At 41.3% G+C, this 16595-nt stretch overlaps 1 pseudogene across 1 annotated transcript in view; it reads right to left on the bottom strand.

Annotated features, from left to right (window-relative positions):
• Positions 1-9171: 9171 nt before the first annotated feature.
• The window catches only part of LOC144493176 (forkhead box protein O1 pseudogene), a 28395-nt pseudogene continuing 20971 nt past the window's right edge, over positions 9172-16595 (bottom strand). The window contains exon 4 of the transcript XR_013497680.1: positions 9172-12657. The product of XR_013497680.1 is annotated as a forkhead box protein O1 pseudogene (transcript). The remainder of the gene's footprint in view (positions 12658-16595) is intronic.

Consider the following 16595-nt stretch of genomic DNA (forward strand, 5'->3'; position numbering starts at 1 on the left):
AGACTCTTAGTACTGTAGAGGATCAGAAGGACCTTGGGCTCCGGGTCCATAGGACTCTGAAATCGGTCCCGCAGGTGGAGGAGGTGGTTAAGAAGGCGTATGGTGTGCTGGCCTTTACCAATCGAGGGATTGAGTTTAGGAGTTTGGGGATAATGATGCAGCTATACAAGACCCTCATCAGACCCCACTTGGAGTACTGTGCTCAGTTCTGGTCGCCTCATTACAGGAAGGATGTGGAAAAGATTGAAAGGGTGCAGAGGAGATTTACAAGGATGTTGCCTGGATTGAGTGGCATGCCTTATGAGGATAGGCTGAGGGAGCTTGGTCTTTTCTCCTTGGAGAGATGTAGGATGAGAGGAGACCTAATAGAGGTATATAAGATGTTGAGAGGCATAGATCGGGTGGACTCTCAGAGGCTTTTTCCCAGGGTGGAAATGGCTGCTACCTTTTAGACCTACCTATAACCCTCCATCCTATTGAGTCCCATGTACTCATCCAGGAGTCTCTTAAAAGACTCTATTGAGTTTGCCTCGACCACCACTGACGGCAGCGATTCCACTCGCCCACCACCCTCTGTGAAAAACTTCCCCCTAACATTTCCCCTGTACCTACCCCCCAGCACCTTAAACCTGTGTCCTCTCGTAGCAGCCATTTCCACCCTGGGAAAAAGCCTCCGAGTGTCCACCCGATCTATGCCTCTCAACATCTTATATACCTCTATTAGGTCTCCTCTCATTCTACATCTCTCCAAGGAGAAAAGACCGAGCTCCCTCAGCCTATCCTCGTAAGGCATGCCACTCAATCCAGGCAACATCCTTGTAAATCTCCTCTGCACCCTTTCAATCTTTTCCACATCCTTCCTGTAATGAGGCGACCAGAACTGAGCACAGTACTCCAAGTGGGGTCTGATGAGGGTCTTATATAGCTGCATCATTATCCCCAAACTCCTAAACTCAATCCCTCGATTGATAAAGGCCAGCACACCATACGCCTTCTTAACCACCTCCTCCACCTGCGGGGCCGATTTTAGAGTCCTATGGACCCGGACCCCAAGGTCCTTCTGATCCTCTACAGTACTAAGAGTCTTTCCCTTTATCTTGTACTCCTTCATCCCATTTGACCAGCTAAAATGGACCACTACGCATTTATCTGGGTTGAAGTTCATCTGCCACTTGTCCGCCCAGTCTTGCATCCTATCTATGTCTCTCTGTAACTTCTGACATCCCTCCAGACTATCCACAACCCCACCAACCTTCGTGTCGTCGGCAAACTTACCAACCCATCCCTCCACTTCCTCATCCAGGTCATTTATGAAAATGACAAACAGCAAGGGTCCCAGAACAGATCCCTGGGGCACACCACTGGTGACCGACCTCCATTTAGAAAAAGACCTATCTATATCCATTCTCTGCCTCCCTTGGGCAAGCCAGTTCTGGATCCACAGGGCAGCAGCTCCTTGGATCCCATGCCCCCTCACTTTTTCTAGAAGCCTTGCATGGGGGGCCTTATCGAACGCCTTGCTAAAATCCATATAAACCACATCTACCGCTTTCCCTTCGTCAATGTGTTTAGTCACATTTCCGAAGAACTCCACCAGGCTCGTAAGGCACGATCTGCCTTTGACAAAGCCGTGCTGAGTATTCTTGAGCATACTGAACCTCTCTAAATGCTCATAAATCTTGTCCCTCAGGATCTTCTCCATCAGCTTACCAACCACTGAGGTTAGACTCACCGGTCGGAAATTTCCTGGGCTCTCCCTATTCCCCTTCTTGGAAATAGGAACCACATCCGCAATCCTCCGGCACCTCTCCCGTCTCCATCGACGACGCAAAGATCATCGCCAGAGGTTCTGCAATCTCTTCCCTCACCTCCCACAGTAACCTGGGGTACATTCCATCCGGACCCAGCGACTTATCTATCTTGATGCCATTCAAAGATTCCAGCACAACCTCTTTCTTAAAGTCCACATACTCAATCTTTTCAGTCCACCGCAAGCCCACAGTACAACCACCCAGGTCCTTCTCCTCTGTGAAAACCGAGGCAAAATACTCAATAAGCACCTCTGCCATTTCTATTGGTTCCGTACAGACTTTCCCGCCTTCACCTTTTATAGGCCCTATCCCTATTAGGAATGCAGTGGTATCATCAGATAAAGGCTTTATGAAAGGGAAATCATGTTTGACAAATCGACTGGAATTCTTTGAAGGTGTAGCTAGTAGAGTTGACCAGGGAGAACTGGTGAATGTGGTTTATTTAGATTTTTAGAAGGCCTTTGACAAGGTCTCACATAGCAGATTTCTACTATGTAAAGTTGCAGCGCACAGGTTTGGGGGGGTAGTGTCGAGATGGATAGAAAGCTGGTTAGCGGACTGGAAGCAGAGTTGGAATAAATGAGTATTTTTCTGATTGGCAGGCAGTGACTAGTGAGATACTGCAGGGATCTGCACTAGGACCCCAACTGTTCACATTATATATTAATGATTTGGACGAAGGAACTAAATGCATTACTTCCAAATTTGCAGATGATACAAAGTTGGGTGGGAGAGTGAGCTGTGAGGAGGATGCAGAGATGCTTCAGTATGATTTGGGACAGGCTGAGTAAGTGGGCATATGCATGGCAGATGCAGTATAATGTGGATAAATATGAGGTTATCAACTTTGGTTGGAATGCAGATTATTTGAATGGGTGTAAATTGAGAGACGTGGATACTCAATGAGACCTTGGTATCCTCATGCTGAAGGGAAGCGTGCAGATACAGCAGGCAGTTAAGAAGGCAAATAGTTTGTTTGCCTTCATCGTGAGAGAATTTGAATATAGGAATAGGGATGTTTTACTGCAATTATATAGGGTGTTGGTAAGGCCACATCTAGAATATTGTGTGCAGCTTTGGTGCCCTTATCTGAGGAAGGATGAGGGAATGCAGCAAAGGTTTACCAGGCTGATTCATAGGATGGCAGGATTGTCTTTTAAGAGACAAGACTAAGTCGTTTAGGATTATGTTCATTGGAGTTTAGAAGAGTGAAAGGGGATCTCATAGAAACTTATAAAATTCAGTCAAGATTAGACAGGGTATATTCAGAAAGAATGTTCCCAATGTTGGGGGGAACAAAGAACAATACAGCACAGGAAACAGGCCCTTCGGCCCTCCAAGCCTGTGCCGCTCATTGGTCCAACTAGACCATTCATTTGTATCCCTCCATTCTCAGACTGCTCATGTGACTATCCAGGTAGGTCTTAAACGATGCCAGCGTGTCTGCCTCCACCACCCTACTTGGCAGCGCATTCCAGGCCCCCACCACTGTGTAAAAATCGTCCCTCTGATATCTGAGTTATACCTCACCCCTCTCACCTTGAGCCCGTGACCCCTCGTGATCGTCACCTCCGACCTGGGAAAAAGCTTCCCATTGTTCACCCTATCTATACCCTTCATAATTTTGTACATCTCTATTAGGTCTCCCCTCATTCTCCGTCTTTCCAGGGAGAACAAGCCCAGTTTACCCAATCTCTCCTCATAGCTAAGACCCTCCATACCAGGTAACATCCTGGTAAACCTTCTCTGCACTCTCTCTAAAGCCTCCACGTCCTTCTGGTAGTGTGGCGACCAGAACTGGACGCAGTACTCCAAATGTGGCCTAACCAGCGTTCTATACAGCTGCAACATCAGACTCCAGCTTTTATACTCTATACCCCGTCCTATAAAGGCAAGCATACCACATGCCTTCTTCACCACCTTCTCCACCTGTGCTGCCACCTTCAAGGATTTGTGGACTTGCACACCTAGGTCCCTCTGTGTTTCTATACTCTTGATGGCTCTGCCATTTATTGTATAACTCCCCCCTGCATTAGTTCTTCCAAAATGCATCACTTCGCATTTATCTGGGAGTCCAGAACTAGGGGTCATAATTTGAGGATAGGGGGTAAACCTTTTAGGACTGAGCGGAGGAGAAATTTCTTCACCCAGAGAGTGGTGAATTTGTGGAATTCACTACCGCAGAGAGTAGTTGAAGTCAAAATGTGGTGCAGTTTCAAGAAGGAATTAGATATAGCTCTTGGGCTAAAGTGATTAAGGTAAATGGGGGAATTTGATGATTGCCATAATCATAATGAAAGATGGAGCAGGCTCGAAGGGCTGAATGGCTGATTCCTGCTTCTATTTTCTATGTATGTTTCTATGTAAAATGCATTTCAAGTCTACCATAAAATTGAAAGGGCTTGAAGTGTTTCAATGATCATCTGTTCCTCAGCTCAATTATGAATTTTGGAAAAATGTTAGTACCAGGCTTCTTTATAGACAAGGATGTTAGTAAGTTCAACATGTGGCAATGGTATAAGTTACACATTTAATCAGCAAAATAACAAGTCACTCCAAACACTATAATCTCAGTAATTCCTCATAACATCATGAAGCAATTTAAATGTCTTCGATGTTCAAAATATGCAGAGAACGAAACCTTTAAAAATGCATTTATATACATTCTAATCATGCTATCGGTATGGATTATTCAATAGGCAAGTGTGCAATATTCAGATAAACTGTGAATTACTGTTGATCACATGTACCATTCATACTTTTCATTACTCATCAAGTATTACAACTAACCATGTTTGTTTTTCAGATGAGAATGTGCATGATTAACTACCACAAATCTAAAGTATTATTACCACATGCTGTAATTACAATTGTGGTTTTCACTGGCAGGGAGGCAGGAGATTATATTCTGAGGTTTTGAATTCATAAAGAATGCATGTAGTAGGATTAGCAGTACCTTGGAACTTCTCTGCAACCCAATACAAATCATTTTGCTTTGAATTTGCAGTAACAATATTACAAAAGAGATCCAACAGGTGATATTTCTCTGAAATATTGGAATGCTCAAAAATGTATTTACAACTTCAAATTTCACATCTCCAATCCATTGCACCAAGCAGTAGAAGATTCAGGTTTGCCTCAATTGATTGCCGGCACAAGATTCTGATCTATGTCATTATCTGGATAATTCCCCTAACAGGAATTTGGAATGGGTCTGAGATGACAAGGTCTCTTGTTGAACCTTTTGAATGGAGGATGATGTATAATTGGACTTGGTCACAGTGGGTTAACTAAAAGGTGAAAAACAACCTACTGGGCATGGAGACTGCATGGCAAAAAGCAGGTAACATGTTATACTCTAATTTAAGGCTAACTTTGCGCTCCTGGTGTACAAGTACGAGGTCTCAAATCAATTGAGTCTTCCAAAGTCCCAGCCCAATGTCATTATAGTGCTCAGGTGAATATCCTGATAGCGTATGGAAGTTTATATCAGCATGCATGATAACATAACTATCATCCTTCTCTGTGTCAAAATAGTTAGAATGAACATTCAATACTGCCAAACTAATGGACAGAAGTGATTTAAGCACAGCGTAGTGCCAGTTGAGACTTGCTTCAGGCTTAAAATGTCAGCCTGTGCTCCAACTCCTGAGTGGCCATAAAGTAGGACATGCTGAAGGACTTTTTTTTAAAAACTGCACTTCAATACTGTTTTTACAGCCTGCAGGGTTCAACAACCAATACTCTATGGAGGATCAACATTTACTAGTTCAAGTGAAAAGGCAAATAGCAGATACAATTCACCATATAAATTATGCATTTTAAAAATTTTATTCATTATCTTTGAAAATGACTACACCACCATAAAAAGAGCCATTAGACCATAGGAGCAGAATTAGGCCATTCGGTCCATTGAGTCTGCTCCGCCATTAAATCATGGCTGATATGATTCTCATCCCCATTCCCCTGCCTTCTTCCTGTAACCCTTGATCCCCTTATTGATCAAGAACCTATCTATCTCTGTCTTAAAGACACTCAATGACCTGGCCTCCACAGTCCTTTGTGGCAATAAGTTCCACAGATTCATCACACTCTGGCTGAAGAAATTCCTCATCTCAGTTTTAAAGGAGTGTCCCTTCACTCCGAGGTTGTACCCTCAAGTTCTAGTCCCTCCCACAAGTGGAAACATCCTCGCAACATCCATTCTATCTAGGCCTCATAGTATTCTGCAATTTTCAATTAGATCCTCCCTCATCCTTCTAAACTCTTGATTTGATTTGATTCATTGTCACATGTATTAGTATAGTGCAAAGTATTGTTTCTTGCATGCTATACAGACAAGGCATACTGTTCATAAAGAATGAAAGAGTGCAGAATGTAGTGTTACAGTCATAGCTATGGTGTAGAGAAAGATCAACTTACTGTAAGATAGATCCATTCAAAAGTCTGAAAACTCCATAGAGTACAGGCCCAGACTACTCGACCACTCCTCATATGACAAACCTTTAATTCCTGGGATAATTCTTGTGAACCTCCTCTGGACCCCCTCCAAGGCCAGCACATCCTTCCTTAGGTATGCAGCACAAAACTGCTCACATTCTAAATGGAGCTGACCACAGCATTATACAGCCTCAGCAGTACATCCCTGCTCTTGTATTCTAGCCCTCCAGAAACGAACGCTAACATTGAATTCGCTTTCCTAAATGCCAACTGAGCCTGCATGTTAATCTTAAGAGTCCTGTGCCAGGACTCCCAAGTCCCTTTGTGCTTCAGATTTCCGAAGACTTTCCCCATTTAGAAAATAATCTACACCTGTAATCTTCCTACCAAAGCATAGCTTCACACTTTCCCACATTGTATTAGATGGTGTATAGGATGACCTCCTCTTTAGCTGTGACTAAGTGTCTGCTGTGCAGCTCCTGTCCATGGCAAAATGGTTTGGAACTTTTACTGTCCTAATTGTTATGAAACTTCATCCTACCCCTCCCACCCGGGGCATACAATGTTATGGTCTCTTGAGCACCAGCCGTCCCATGGTACCTTGCTTAAGTGGTCAATACTTCATTGGTGAGTGCATACCACTTATGATGCTGAAACAAATGAGCAGTTATAGGATGTGGGACTGGAGTGATGAAGTCAGCTGTTGTTAATATCTATACACTGGCGTTTAACACTGCTGCCTCTCAGCGTCAGGAACCTAGGTTCAATTCCCAGCTTGGGTCACTGTCTGTGCAGAGTCTGCACGTTCTCCCCGTGTCTGCATGGGTTTCCTCAGGGTACTCCAGTTTCCTCCCACAGTCCAAAAGATGCGCTGCTTAGGTGCATTGGCTATGCTAAATTCTCCCTCAGTGTACCTGAACAGGTGATGGCGCGTGGCGACGTGGGGATTTTCACAGTAGCTTCATTGCAGTGTTAATGTAAGCCTACTTGTGACATTAATAAATAAACTGGTAGGATAAGATGGTAAGGAGATGAAAAAGGGGAAGAAAGGCCATGGTGGTGTTCGTGCATGGGCATCAAGTTTAGATACATGAGGAATGGACGCTCAAGTGAACTGAAAGGAGGTTATCCCTTTACCTCAACAGTATAGTCCTCAGGTCAACAGCATAGTCCTCAGGTCAACAGCAGAGGAAAATCAGAGTAGGGAAAGGGGAGTTGGGAAAAACAGCAACAACAAAAAAAAGGTCCACACAAAGGTTTGTAGTTTTTATTTTATTTTTGAAACAATACTTAAGGAGCAAAGATGATATGGTGGGGACGGTTGAAATCAGAAAGAGAGGGAAAAAGAGAGGGAGAGCACCCAATGGCAACTCTTACCCTTAAGCCCCCAGAACAGCTGGGTTGGTGCTGATCATTGCATGGTCATACATTTAAAAACAAAACCACATGAAGTTTGTGAAGTGACCTTCTTTATGAAATGAGAAATATTTCTTACAGATGGCATCACATGGTATATAAACATATCACACTTGCATAAAATATACTTTGTTACAAGCCCCGTGTACCAAAATAGTACCACATGGAACATTTGCATGAAAGTTTTATAGGTATAGAATACTCTTAAAAATGCTTAATTTTAAAAAAAACTACAGCGATAATAATGCACTTAAGCATTTTATGTAGAACTCTGCAAACACCATCAATCAATATACTGGTAAAAGGCAGACCTCATGGAACTTGCTGGTTATGCAACAATTTAACAAGTAAAGGAAAATGTTATTGTAAAGATATCCTTTATCTTGGAAAATCAAACGCTTTAACAGATTAGAAAAATGCATACTCTAACAAATTGAAAACTGTGCGCTACTTTCAATTTTTTACTTTTGTCCTCTCTCTCACTTTGCATCATCAGCTCGCTGAGAGGGCAGGACAGCAAAGTGTCATTGCACTCCACATCTCACTGAAAGATGAAATTATGGTTCGCTGCATGAACTCTCTTTACCATATTCACCACAGGGGTAACTTTCTATGCAAGAGTCCCACTAACATTTTGTTTACAACATAAAGTATGGGGATAAGAGGACACCAATACACATCAGTATTAACTGTATATTATTAACTGTACATAAGTGTCTCTCTGTAAGATAAAGGATTATGCAGCAACTATTTAATGATTCTTTTAAAACTAACAAAAGAGGCTCTTAGGGCTTCAGGATAGCACCATTGGTAGAACAACATACACGCTGCATGTAACTTCCCACCCTCCCTCATGCAAAATTTTGATCCTTTCTCAGCTTCTTCTCTTTCTGCCCCAACCCTCACGGTACCGTCTGTAGCCAAAGGAAAAATTACAACTTGCTTTCAAGCATCTGTCAAATGCCGAGAGATGTGAAAAAGCATCCTCAATATCCATCACCATGCAATGTTCGTTCAGCTGTTCAAAATGGGGAGAATACTTCAGCTTCTGATCAATACAATCCCCAGATCAAAGGATGGAAATTTGCAGCACAATGAAATGGAGGGCACGAACCCACATTGGGAAGAGTATCAAATGCACCTTTCTTTCTACAAATAACTGAAAATCTGTACCCTTTCAAAACTGTATACCTATACAAATGCATGGACACTCCAGGGGAAAGGGAGGTGATGTTGGAAAGGCTAAGTCTAATTGTGTTATCCTGCACAATTAACACAAAAACAAAAAGTCAGAGAGATCAGTGGGAAACATCCACAGAACAAATTTAAACTTTCATTTAAGATTCAAAACATAAAAAGATACTTGAAAAATACACACTGAACCTACAAAACTACTAGTTATTGGATGCAGTACAACTTTATTTACAAGCAAAATCTGAAGCTAACAACTTAAAAACCAAGAATGGAAAAGAAATGTTGCACTGTCATTTCATGTAATTTTAAAAAAAAAATGCAATCTGAAAATTAACTTGATCTGCGTAAACAAATGATTCTGGCATAATGCCTCTTCTGCAAGTCATATATGATCAATCTAAATAATAAAAACAAAACACACTTGCCCTGTGTGTTTTGACACTAGCATATATTCAGAATCACCCTGAGAGGTAAAGGCAGATTTTCATTGAGTAAAAGAAGAGGTTTTAAAAATATTTGTTCCCAGCAATTAACTTTAGTGTTTTTGTGGCACGTATTAATCTGTCTCTAATCCTCAATAGAATAATTTATATAGACACAAAAAAATCTTTTTAGGAAATATACTTGAGTGACTGAAGCAAGCAGGATTGGGAATCAATTGTGATAGCATCCACTGAATACTCCACCTCAGCACATCTGGCAGCAGCTTGAAGCACAATAGCACATTGGCTGTTCCAGAAAAGGAAGTATGTCAAATGAGGCTGGTGCGCCACAACGGCTATTAGACAAACACTTCATAAAATCAGGAGATTGGGAAACTCCTGTTTACCTCAAGTGCTGGTGATTTCCAATGGAGAGTATACATTATTCCTAAGGCTGGTACTGGCTTGCCACAGGACTTCCTGCACAATAACGCAAGATACCCAAATACTTCAAAAACTATTTTCTTTTCTGGTAGTTTAGTAGGGAAAGGAGTTTTTTTTTAAAAAGTGTAAGTCAGTCTCAAAGCATTTCTGGAAGTTGCAAAGTGGATGGAGTGGGGAAGAATGAGATGCAGATGGGGGGGTCCTAGAATTACTCCCCAAGATCCTTTTAATAATTGTTTATCAAAAACAATAGTGCTAACAAAAAGAATATTCGTGTTGAATACCCAACACCAAACACTTCTAAAGTCTAAATAAAAGTGCCTCATCTTCAGAATGCCCCTACTCACCAGAACGATATTTCTCCCCATTTCTCACACCAGACATCTATGATCTGAGTGAGCTTTACAGTTTAGTGCTAAATCAAGGGGCGTTTTGTGCTGCAAATCCATGCTGAATAGGAACTGATCAACACTACCTGAAGTAATTTATAAAGAAGCCTTAGAGGCAAATGGTAGACTTTCATTCCAATAATCTGGCTGAAGTTAAACCAGAGAAATAAAAAAAAACCAATATCAAAACACTGCCATCCAGTCCCTAATTTTCATTGTAGCATTTACACTGATGACGTCTAATACCTATAATAAATGGCATCTGCCATTATCAAACAGTTAAATAAATCATATCATTTTGGCTTGAATCGCACTGTAATTTCATCATTGCTCAATTCAGTTTCATAATTTCAATTTTGATATAATCTGTATTTTAATTTTGCATGTAACAAAAGGATGTTAAAAAGGAGTGTGTTTTTAAGAAGTAATGAATACAATCCAGGATTCAGGAGGATGAGAGCAGTTGAGGTCATCTGAACACAGGCATGTGCCATATCAATATATATGGCCACAGTACGTAAAATTACCAATCAGTAAAGATTATTTCTTGATACAACATGCAGTGATTAGGTCACAATCCTTAATCCTTCAATGTGAACATCATCACGCAATGATGAGGAGTGCATTAGCCTTGTGCAACTGCACTGAGAACATCCGCTCAGAAATGCAACCCAAAACAGAAGAACGTCAATCCCATGAACTTCAGGAGTGTACATTATTAAAGAAATATCATAAACCCCCAGGAGTGCCTTCAAGGCAGTGACCTCATTTCAATATGTAGTCAACAACTATAAACTGCTCGAGTTTTTCCTTGCAGTTTATGAAGTCATCTGAAGACAACGACCTGTAATCATTCCTGTGCATCTATTTTGTTCGATGCAACCTTCCCCCAGATAGCAGTTCGGGTAGCTGCTTCATGAACAAAACCAATTATTCATCTTATAACAGTTGTTGCCTCAATTGGACATGTTTTACTTTCTCCTTTGTAATTGCTGGCATTAGTGTGACTTATGAACTTTTATCTATTTAGTGAAGTGTAAAATAGCACCTTTCTCAACCTTGGGGCATTCCAAAGTGTTTTACAGCCACATGAAGTCATTTTAAGTGCATTCACTGTTGTAATGCAGGGAGATGTAGCAGCCGATCTGTACTACATTGGAGTGTCAGACCAGATAATGTGCTCAAGTACAAGTCATGATTTAAGAGGAAAACATTTCAAATTACAGACTGGAAGGAGTTTTGTTATATTTATATAACATTTACGAATAGCTTCTTACACTTGAAGGAAAGATTTTCAAATCTGAGTTTTTCCCACCATTTCTCCCAAATTAGGCAGTATTACATTGTTGAGTCAGTGTCTTCCAGATAACACAGCATCCTCCTCCCAAAGAATGAACCAGCAAGCTATCCAACAGAATTTCCAAATTCACTGAATTTGAAGTTAATCTATTCAATCCGCTAAAATGGAGTGGAAAGGAGAAATGAAGAGAAACGTTTCACTTGTTAAAATCAAGAGCAGCTCTTATAAAGCAGACTAAAATTAAATCACAAAATAGTTTTGTAGCTCGTGGTTTTGCTATCGGTTTTAAAATAGGATACTATTTTATTGACTGGGGTATGAGTGGATATTCTGGATTGGGTTGATGTCATAGCAATGTGGGAAAGTCTAAATATGTTCCTTCCGGTACTTGAAACCCAAGCTCTCTCAGTCTTACTAGGGTATGTTGCACATTCCACCCCCACCTTCCCCTCTCTTTCGTTCTTATTTACAAACAGTTTAGCCTTTTCTCAATCTCAGCTGGACTCAACTGGATGCTGAACACAACCGAAAGTGATGGGGAAGAAGAAGGGGGATAATCCTCAGTCCACAGGCTCGCTGTTTCGATATGGCGTTTCACTTCATTTGTGATCTGTCCAACACAGCAGCTTAAGCTCAATTACTCTTTTATTCTCATAATCTCGTATCTCGATTTGACATGGTTTGTGTTATCCTCTTGAAAATTCAGGTTGAATGACTTCTTACCTTGTAGTGTTTTAACGTTAAGTCCTAAAGGAAAGCGCTGCTACATATTACTGTGTTTTTTGTTACATGTCCTGTGCTTAAAAAGTAGTTGAGAATATCACATCTACTTCACTGTTATGATCCTATATATTTGCAGTCTTATTTTCATAATCTCAGATTGCTGTACCAAGAGAAATCACAGGGCAGGGGAAACATGACAAAAATAATAAACATCCCCATCAGTATGTACAATTCCTTCTGAGAAGTTATTTGTAATGTAATAAAATTAGTAATTTTTCAAATGGGCAGCATTGGCACAATGACATTCCAAAAATCTCACCCAAAGGTTGTTTAGGAACTGCTTCATGCACTCTGGAAATCAGAATGCATGCCAAAGAGAAAATGCCTTCTTGGATCAACTCATTGTACATGGGTGAAAAATGTGAAACTGGAACATATATTCAACTCCTGGATCACTTCAAAATAAACATCAATTTGTGAAGGGAGGCGATGGACTCAGCTGACAAACAGCAAACCTGCTACAGAAGAAAAAAAAAATCAGTGCATGGGAATCAAAGTTATACATGTATTTTTATGAATCTTTTGCTATTTAAAATTCCACTGACAGCAACAACGTGGTGCAGGCTTGTACATGTAGTTTGCCACATAATTAGTTACTAAACGGAGCCATGCTGCCGAGGGGAAGCAATCCAATAAAAGCGAAGCACTTGTTCACAAGGGGAAAGGAAGGAAAATGAGAATGAGAGAAAGGAATCCATTAGCGCCCAAAACTGTACACAGTAATTCCGCTGAAGTCTAACTAGTGTCTTATACAAGTTCAGCATAAACTCCACCTTCCTGTATGCCATGATTAATAAAGCCTAGAAAATTATTTCCTTTATTAACTGCTCTCTCTACCTGTCCTGCCACCTTTAATGATTTACGCACATATACACCCCCAAGTCCCTCTGCTCCCGCGCACCCTTTAGGGTTGTACCCCTCATTTTATGTCGTCTCTCCAAGTTCTTCCTACCAAAACGAATCACCTCACACTCAGTATTGAACTTCATCTGCCACCTATCTAACCACTTCACCAACTTTTTTACGCCCTTTTAAAGTTCTATACAGTCCTCCTCACAGTTTACAATACTTCCAGGTTTTGGATCATCTGCAAACTTTGGAATTGTCTCCTGCACACAAAGATCTAGATCATTTTTATATATACATCAGTTAAAGCAAGGATCCCAATACTAACCCCAGGGAACTCTCCTACAAACCTTTCTCTAGTCTGAAAAAAATCAACCATTACTCACTGTTTCCTATTACTCAACCAATTTTCGCCTCTCCCTGGAGATCACATGGTCTGGAATGGGGGGGTGGGGGTGAGTTAATAAGTTGTAATGAACAAAGCATCGTAGCTGTGAGGGACAGCTCGGAGGATAGGATATTGGTATGTAAATAGGCTGGAAAATTGGGCGGGGATCCTGGATTCAGGATTCAATCCTGGACCGGGGAGCGGCGTGGGCTTGGAGGGCCGAAGGGCCTGTTCCTGTGCTGTATTGTTCTTTGTTCAATTCTATATCCTATTATCCACTGTCCCTTTTATTCCATGAGGTATAATTTTTCTGAGTCTGTAGTGCAGCACTGCACCAAATGCCTTTTGGAGGTCCATGTACACTACATCACCCTCATTAATACTCACTGTTAACTCTTCAAAAGACTCCAGCAAGTTAGGTAAACACAGTTTTCCCTCAAGAAATCCATGCTGACTCTTCCCAATCAACTCACTGTTTTCCATCTGATTATTGATTCTACCCCAAATAATTGTTTGTAGGAGCTTCCCCACCACCAAGTTAAACTATGTGGCCTGTAATTGCTGGGTTTAGCGTTACAATCTTTTTTGAATAAGGGCATAATGTTTGCAATTCTCCAGTCCTTAGGAACCTCCCCTCAGTCTAGGGAAAACTGAAAGATTATGATCAGTGCCCCTGTAATTTCCACACTCACTTCCTGCAAAAACCTTGGATGCATCTCATTCGTTTCCAATGCCTTGTCAACTCTAAGTACAAATAGCTTATCCAATACCTCATCAATTTTGAACCTTTCTAGTGACCTCATCTGTCACCGTGACCTGGGCAGCATCTGCATCCTTTGTAAAGACAGATGGAAAATATTCATTTAACATCTCTGCCATGACCCTGCCTCCATGTTCAAATTCTCTTTTTGGTCCTCAATTGGCCCTACTCCTGCTTTCACTGCCCTTTTACTATTCACGTTTCTGTAGAAGACTGGGATTTATGTCAGCTGCCAGTCTTTTCTCATAGCCTCTCTTCGCTTCTCTAATATGGCTTTTCACCTCTGCTCTGTATTCAGCCTGATTGTTAGCTGTATTTTCTATGTAATACCTGCCATTAGCACATTTTTAATTTTAATTTCTATCTCCTTTCTCACCAAGGGGCTCTGGATTTGTTTTCCCTACCTTTCTCTTGTGGGGGAATATACCTTTATTGTACCCGAACCATTGTTTTTTGAAGGTAGCCCATTGTTCAGCTACAGTTTTTCCCACCAATTTCTCGTTTCCGTCTATCTGGCCCAGTTCTGTTCTTGCCCCATCAAAGCCAGTTCTTCCCCAGTTAATTATTCTTACTCTGAATTACCTATTTTCTACTGTCATCCTAAACCTTATGATACAATAATCACTGTCTCCTAAATGTTCCCCCGCTACACCTTTCTTGTTGAACTGGACACATAGGGTCGCAGAAAATTCTCCTGAACACAATCAAGGAACACCTGTCTGTCTCTGTCCTAGTCTATACTCAACTAATTAAACTCCCCCATTATAACTACTCTACAATTGCACCTCTTTGTAATTTCCCTACAGATTTGTTCCTCTATATCCTTCCCACCAGTGAGTCATGTTTAGACTACACCCAGCAATGTGGCTGCACCTTTTCTGTTCGTTAGCTCTAGCCAAATTGATTCTGCCCTTGAATCCTCTTTCTCCGGCATTGCAATGTTCTCCTTCACCCCTCCGCCTTTTCTTCCTTTCCTATCTTTTCTGAACACATTCCTAGTACCCAGGAATATTCCATCTGCCCTTTCCTTGAGCCAGGTCTCAGTTATAGACACAAAATCATAATACTACCAGTAACTCACCAATCTACTTTACTTTACGCTGTGCATTCCCATACATGCAGTATAACCCTTCATAACTTTGTCCATTACTGCAATTCTGCCCATTAACTTACTGTTCCCTGGGCTACCCCTCAGGTCTCCAGCACCCTGACACACATTTATACGCTCACCAATAGCACTAACAAAACTCCTTGTGAGGATATTAATCCCTGTCCGGTTAAGGTGTAGCCCTTTAATGAAAAAAAGATGGAGACACAAGGATTTAGGGAGGGAATCCCAAACAGCAGGGCCTAGATAGTCAAAAGTACAGTTAACAATGTTCAGCAAAGCAAGAGTTTGAGGTCAGAGAAACAGAGTTTAGGAGATATGGTAGTTATAAAGCTGATGGAGTACAAGCAATAATATATGAAGATTGGGGTTGGGGCAGGCTGGTGAGGCCATGGAGGAATTTGTAACAAAGTAAATTTTTGAAAAAAGTAGGAAGCACTGGGGGCTGGAAGTCACTGCAAGACAGCAAGGACAGGGATGATAGACAATTGGAACTTGGTGTGGGATAGAACACAGGCAGCAGAACATTTAATAAAGTGAAGTTTACTTAGGGTGGAGGACTGGAGGCCAGCCAGGAGAGCATTGGAATAACTGAGTGTGAAGGGAACAGTGGTAGTGAAGAAGATTTTAGTGGCAAATGGACAAATCAGTGTTGCGGTTTTTGAGGTAGAGCAAATAAAAGATTAGAAGTTCAGCTCATTATTGAACAGCGTGCCATGGTTCTCAATTATCCAAGATAGTGGCCAAAGAGAGAAATCAAGTGATTGGCCAGGTTGTAGAAAACTTGTTGAAGCTTTGGACTTCTCAATATGTAACTGAAATAATTTGTTTTTATAATTTACAACTCATTGAAAACTAGTTGCTAAATAGGTAATATGGAAGCAAAAGAAATGGTGGAGAATTTCAGAGACATTGAGCTGGATGTCATCAGTATACACGCAGATGCAGATGAAGTGCAGGGAGCCAAGGACGAATCTCTGGGAAACTCCCGAGGTAACTGTGGAAGAGCAGCATCCAAAAGAAATGATCTCGATATGACCGGCTAGGGAAAACTGGAACCAAGTCCCATAGAGTTGTACAACAGAGGAGTGACAATGGGGGAGGATGGTTTGGTTGATAGCCAATGGTTGCAGGTGACCACAGTCATTTAAGTTTTTTAAAGTTTAGTTTATTTGTGTCACAAATAGGCTTACATTAACACTGCAATGAAGTTACTGTGAAAATCCCCCAGTCGCCACACTCCGCCATCTGTTCAGGCACACTGAGGAAGTATTTAACATGGCTCAATGCGCCT

Source organism: Mustelus asterias, chromosome 4 (genome assembly GCF_964213995.1).
Source record: "Mustelus asterias chromosome 4, sMusAst1.hap1.1, whole genome shotgun sequence".
NCBI lineage: Eukaryota > Metazoa > Chordata > Chondrichthyes > Carcharhiniformes > Triakidae > Mustelus > Mustelus asterias.